This window comes from Bufo bufo, chromosome 1 (genome assembly GCF_905171765.1).
Source record: "Bufo bufo chromosome 1, aBufBuf1.1, whole genome shotgun sequence".
Taxonomy (NCBI): Eukaryota; Metazoa; Chordata; class Amphibia; order Anura; family Bufonidae; genus Bufo; species Bufo bufo.
In genome coordinates, this window is record NC_053389.1 from 316003137 (window position 1) to 316009189 (window position 6053).

The 6053-nt window shown below is 40.3% G+C and overlaps 1 pseudogene; it reads right to left on the bottom strand.

The window, feature by feature from the left end:
- Window positions 1-3893: 3893 nt before the first annotated feature.
- On the bottom strand, window positions 3894-5701 carry LOC121008337 (annotated as a pseudogene).
- Window positions 5702-6053: the final 352 nt, after the last annotated feature.

A 6053-nucleotide genomic window follows, 5' to 3' on the forward strand; every position in this document is an offset into this window, starting at 1 on the left:
TTAAATGTGGACATAAAAAATGCACATGTTGCTCACATATGAGAATGGGCCCGCATATTCTGTCTACAAGCAATCACACTACTCACACTATTCAGCAATACATTAATTGCAACACCACATACGTGGTATATTGCATCACATGTTCTCTGTGTAATCTACAGTACGTCGGGTGCACATCAAACTGCTTAAAAGTTCGAATTTGCCGTCATATCTCTGATGTACCCCATGCTAAAGTAAAAAATGTTTCCGCCGCAAGCCTGCATTTCGCTGCGGTTCATAATGGTAATACAGATAGCATGTCAGTACAAGGAGTGGAGAGGGTTAACAGACCAAGCAGAGGCGGTGATCACAAGAAAAAGTTGCTCAATCGTGAGTGCTTTTGGATTTTCAAATTAGGCTCACGGATACCGTCAGGATTGAACAGGCGTCATGATACTATTCTACATTACTAATATTTTTATTTCTTTTTTATTGCACTTTGTAAATTTTATCTTACTTTCTATGTCTTTTTTGGCATGTTGTAATTGTTATGCATTTTTTCTGTGGAGGATGTCATCAGGAGGTGTGTCCTGTACCTGATTGTGATCACCTGTTCTCAGTGGTTCACTATTTAGTCTCGACTTCACCTCCCACTGATGCACATCATGACTAAGGATCCACATCTATAGTGATCCGAAACCGGTCGATTTTCTGCATTGCTGTATGTTGGTTTTTATCTGCACGGGATTAAATAAAGCCTCAAGTATTTTTCAGTGAAGCTGGACCGTCTTTCTTTTTATTGGGACTATTAAAAATCTATCCCAGAGACACTCAGCTCTTGGTCACCTACTTTTATCTCATGGCTAGGACGCAGGAACATATGTTACTCACTCATAGTCCCCAAAAGGACTTATCTACTACAAGTGCTACCAATTACACTACCTTGTGGCTTTTTTGAACTATTCCGTAAAATATGTTCATCCTACATATGGGGGCCAACAAAACCTAGGATTTCACATAAGATCCTCGTATTCCCATTCCATAAAGGAGGAATTGGTCTCCCATCCTTAAAAAGATATTACCGAGCAGTCTACCTTATTAGAATAGTAGATTGGATCAGAAAACCAGCTCATAAACACTGGGTTACATTAGATGAATACCTAGCGACACACTCTTTGAGGAGGCTAGTCTTCTCTGATCATTCAGAGGACTTACAGATCCTAAAGACAAAAACCTAGCTACATATTCTATCTGGAAGCCCCCAGAAATAAGAGAGCTATGCTTAAAATACCCTTCACCCTTATTAACCATCGGAGATTGCTTAAGCAGGTCTGTGGAAGGTTTCTCCTCCTTACCTCCATTTCTACGAAACTCAGAGGCCTCACCAGCAGAGCTATTAGACTCAGACGGAGCAATATTAGAAGCACAGGCCATTAGAGACAAGTTCCAACTACCGGCTCTGAATGATCTGCAATGCGCTAATATCCGCAACTAAATTAGGACAGCCTTATCCCATGAGAATAGACAATAAGCACACTTGGTTTGAATAGCTATTGATTTAAGCAAAACACCCTACTAAACTGGTCTTTGTTATCTGCAAGAATCTACTCACAATAGAATCTCCAACCTCTTCATACTTCCTAAGAGAGTGGGGAAGAGACTTAGAGTTGAAATTCTCTGTAACAGAAATCAACAATATATTAACATCACCCAAACTCTCATCGAGATGCATAATTATCCAAGAAAATACTTACAAAGTAATATCTAGATGGTACCACCTCGGACCTCTATTGGAGATGTCAAACTAACAGGGGCTCCTTCATACATTTATGGTGGTCATGCCCTGTGATTACCAGCTTCTGGACACAGATACTCAAACAAATAAACAATATATTCAAACTAAAGTCTAATAAAATACCTAGGTGTCCTAAAATAACACTACTGAACCTGATTCCAGACACCCTCACATATTCACAGAAGTGTCTGTTGAGGACTTTGTTAGCTGCAGCAAGACTCCTGCTAGCCTTGAACTGCTTGTAATATGGAATTTGCTTTTTTTGGAGTCTTGCTCCTGTTCAAGTGCACCATTGTATGTTTATTGCAATATGTATTCTTTCAAACCTAATAAAAACATTTTAAAAATAAACTAACAGCTTCCTAAGGATGGACTAATATATGAACTATTTTTGCAGAACAGTATAACAACTCCTTAACTCCTAACAATAATTCGAATCTCTAACCGACCCCTAGATCAATTAACTAACAAACTGTCTAACTGTGATTGCCAAAATTGACGTGGGGAATCCCTGGATAAAAGGGGGGGGGGGGGAAGAAAAAGGAAGAATGAAGAAGGGGAAGGGAGAGAAGAGAGGTAAGGAAAAGGGAAAAAAGAAACTCCTGCTTGGGAAAAAAGAAAAAGGGCCTTTTATTGTATGGTGAGGGAGAGGCTGGGAAGCTGAAAGGGCTAGTGTCCTTATTTTTATATATTCATCACAAAAGACTCCTATGGTTCATAGCAGGTTCGTTTTTTACTTACAACCTTAAATACATTTTTCCTTGTTTATTTTTTCTTCCTTTTTGCAATGCCCAAAAAAAAAAAAGGAAGACCAGCATGAGTCTAGTGTCAATAGACGCTCTGGAGCAGAGGCTGGATTAGAAACAAGGCAAAAGCAAAATGCTCTGAGTAAATTACACCTACAACTCACCCTTTGAGATTGTCTAATCCCAGGAAGAAGATAGAGGCGGAAAATTACTAAGGTTTGGAAGAGAATATATCTGCAAATGTTCCAGAGGGGGAGGTAATGGGCATGGTAGTAGGGGACTTAAGGGGAATTGTTAGGTGAGGATGGTTTGAATACAAGTTTAGAGGTACACATGGTGGATAGAGGTGAAAGTTTTAAATATTTAGGAATAGACATTTCAAAAAAATTGTATGAAAACTTAAATGTGGCCCCTCTTTTAAGGGAACTGAGAAAGAAAATCTATATTTGGAAGAGATTACCATTATCAAATTAATCTGGAAATGATGGTATTTCTTCCTAAGGTCCTGCTTGTATTACAAAATGCTCCAGGGCGGTTGTCGAAAAATGTATTTAGGATTATTGATTAGGAAATTAGGGAATTTATTTGGAAGGGGGGTATACCTAGGATATATAAGGAAATACTGCAACTACCTGTTAAAGAGGGGGGGGGTTGTCGCTTCCGAACTGGTACTTATATTTTTGGGTTGCACAATAAACCCAATATTGAGATGGAATTTAATGTAAATGGGGGATAAGGCTAAAAAGGGTAAATTGGTGGAGGTTCTAGAATGAGGTATTTTGGGGAACATAAGCACTGATAATAAAATATTTAATTTAATCGATTATGTCTGGAGAGAAATAAAAAAAATAATGGGGATAAAAGGTTATTTAGAATACACTCCAATATGGAATAATATTAATTTGAATGAAATTCAGAAAATTAAGCAGTATGTAAATTGGGAAAATAGAGAATAGCTGAGTCACATTTTTGAGGGGGATATATTGAAAGATAAAGGAGTTTGGGCTCCCCAAAAAAAGATTTTATTAAGTATTTACAAATTAGGGATTCAATTAATTCATCAGTTGATCTAGAGCAGGAGTGTCAAACTCAAATACACAGTGGGCGAAAATGTAAAACTTGAACAAAGTCGCGGGCCAGCATTGAACAAATGAACCTTTTAACATGGACCCAAACAAGATTTGCTTTAACATTGAATATGGAACAAGCATATTAATTTATTAAATAAGATTTAAATAATAATAAATAATAATAATTTTTAAAATAAAATAACAATAATAAAATCAATCAACCATTCAAGCCCATGTCTTGGAGTAGCAAGAAAAAGTGCATAAAGAAAACATTAATTATTGCTCAGTTTGCTGCACACTGATCTAATCTGATGTGCCCAAGCCAGATACCTGGCATCTCTTCTTGGATGATAGTTCATCAATGTCTGGGCTCAGGCTTTGAGCTGAGGAAATCCTCAGTATCGAGCGAAGGTGTTCATCAGTCAGACGTCTCCTGTGAGATGTTTTGGTCATCTTCATCGAGGAGAAAAGTTGCTCACATAGATAAGTGCTGCCGAACATGGAGAGCATCTGAGCAGCTTGGGTGCGGAGCTGAGGCATTGTGTCAGGGATGAACTGTGGAAACTGTGCGGCGCCCACAGCATCATACTTTGACTTCAGCGTGTCATTACACTGGAGTTCAATTAGCTCCATTTGGAGGTTGGTTGGTGCGTTTTCCACATTAACTGCGAAGGGATTACTGAGCAGTTCAAACCTACATTTCTGGACATCAAAGTCGGCAAATCGCCGACTAAACTCAGCGCCGAGTACACTGAGTTTTTCAGCAAACTGTGCGCATGGGAACAAGTTGGTAAAGAACTGCGTTTTCATGGTTTGGCAGCAGGGAAAATGGCCAAGGTTTCCTTGCAGCATCTGATTCTCCCACAGGCACAGTTTAGTTTTAAAAGCCCTCACTGCAGCGTACATGTCTGTGATGATGCGCCCGCGCCCCTGAAGCTGCAGGTTCAGCGCATCGAGATGGCTGGGGATGTCACACAGAAAGGCCAGCTCACACATAAACTTTTTCTCCCGAAGCTCTGCTGTGTCCTTCCCTTTGCTTTCCAGAAACTGACATATTTCCTCATGCAGCTCAAAACATCTATTCAGTACTTTTCCTCGGCTTAACCATCTCACCTCTGTGTGATACGGCACGTCTGAATACGCCCAACCACACTCCTCCAGAAAAGACTTAAACTGGCGGTGATTCAGACCTTTGGCTCTTATAAAGTTAACTACTTGTGTTACTGTGGTCATAACATGTTCCATCTTTAGGGCTTTGCCGCACAGTGATTCCTGATGTATGATGCAGTGATAAACAGTTCACCTGCACAGTTCTCTTCCTGCATCTTCTCCCGGACCCTGCCCACCAGTCCACTTGTTTTACCGCACATCGCTGGCACACCATCTGTCGTTAATCCCACAAGTTTATCCCACGACAGCTTTATTTCAGTTACGCATTTGGAAACCTCCTCAAAGATTTCCTTTCCTGTGGTTGTGCCATGCATTGATTTGAATCCCAATAGCTCCTCCGTAACACACATATTTGAGTCCACTCCACGGATGAAGATTGACAGCTGAGCAGTATCAGATGCGTCGCTGCTCTCATCCACAGCAAGGGAGAATGCAGCGAAATCTTTTCCCTTTTCCAAAAGCTGGTCATACAGATTGGTGGCAAGATCACATGTGCGATCAGCTACTGTGTTTCTGCTCAGGCTCACGTTTGAAAAGGCTTCCTTTTTCTCTGGGCACACAATGTCACAAACTTTCAACATGCACTTTTTCACAAACTCTCCCTCATTAAAGGGCCAAGCTGATTTTACGATCTCTACTGCTACAATATAACTAGCTTTTACAGCAGCCTTACTTTGTGATGTGGCTTTTTTGAACATATTCTGTTGTGAAACCAAACTTCTTTTCATCTCCTCCACTTTCTGGCTCTTTTGAGTCATGTCCAGGTCCTTGTACTTGTCATGGTGTTTTGTTTAATAGTGTCGTCGAATGTTGTACTCCTTAGTTATAGCCACGTTGACTCCACAAATCAGACAAACAGGTCTGTCTTTTACATATGTAAACAGATATTCTGTCTCCCACCTGTCCAGAAAGTTCCTGTTGTCTGCCCTTCTTTTTGCCATTTTTGGGAAGGGGTTCCACAGTGACAGTTGTAGCTTGAGATCGCTATGACTTCTGTCACACAGTAGAGGGCGTTTCTGGGACCTGTCCTTATTGACGCGCCAAAACATCAGCAAGGCATTATGGGATTTGTAGTATTAGCGATGAATGAATGCGCTGTATAATACCGGCGGGCTAGCTCTAGTAGTCATTTGGTATAGCCTCGCGGGCCAAATATAATTACACTGCGGGCCAAATTTGGCCCGCGGGCCAGAGTTTGACACCTATGATCTAGAGAAATATAAAAAAGCCCCTTCAGAGAACATTAATCAATTCCTTGGAAATAGAAAGGTTAAAGGAAGTATTTCAAGAAGA